This window comes from Vipera berus (assembly GCF_964194415.1).
Source record: "Vipera berus genome assembly, chromosome: Z".
NCBI classification, from domain to species: domain Eukaryota; kingdom Metazoa; phylum Chordata; class Lepidosauria; order Squamata; family Viperidae; genus Vipera; species Vipera berus.
In genome coordinates this window covers 4,052,176-4,052,580 of record NC_138205.1, presented here as the reverse complement: position 1 = coordinate 4,052,580, position 405 = coordinate 4,052,176, and positions in this window count along the sequence as shown.

Here is a 405-nt window from a genome sequence, read left to right as displayed (position 1 = left end):
GCGTGCAACCTATGCATCCCGTGCATGCATGCATGCATGCATGCATGCGCGCTGTATGTACGCTACACATGCGTGCAACCTGTGCCCCGCTATGTATGCATCCACGAACGCACCAGACACCCTAGACATGCACTGGATGCGTGGTATACAACGTGCGCGCATACCCTTCTGCATGTTACACTTCCATGCGTGCACCGTATGGACAGCATCCATGCACGCGTGCGCTCTGTATGTGCACGCATGCAACCTGTGCGCGCACCGTACGGACACTATACACCCGTGCGCGCGCACACACACACACACACACACACACACACAGACAAAACACACGCGCGCGATCGAAAGGGGAAACCAAGCAGGCGCTGCCCGAGCCGCGGGAACTCGGGTGCAAACCCCACGGATACG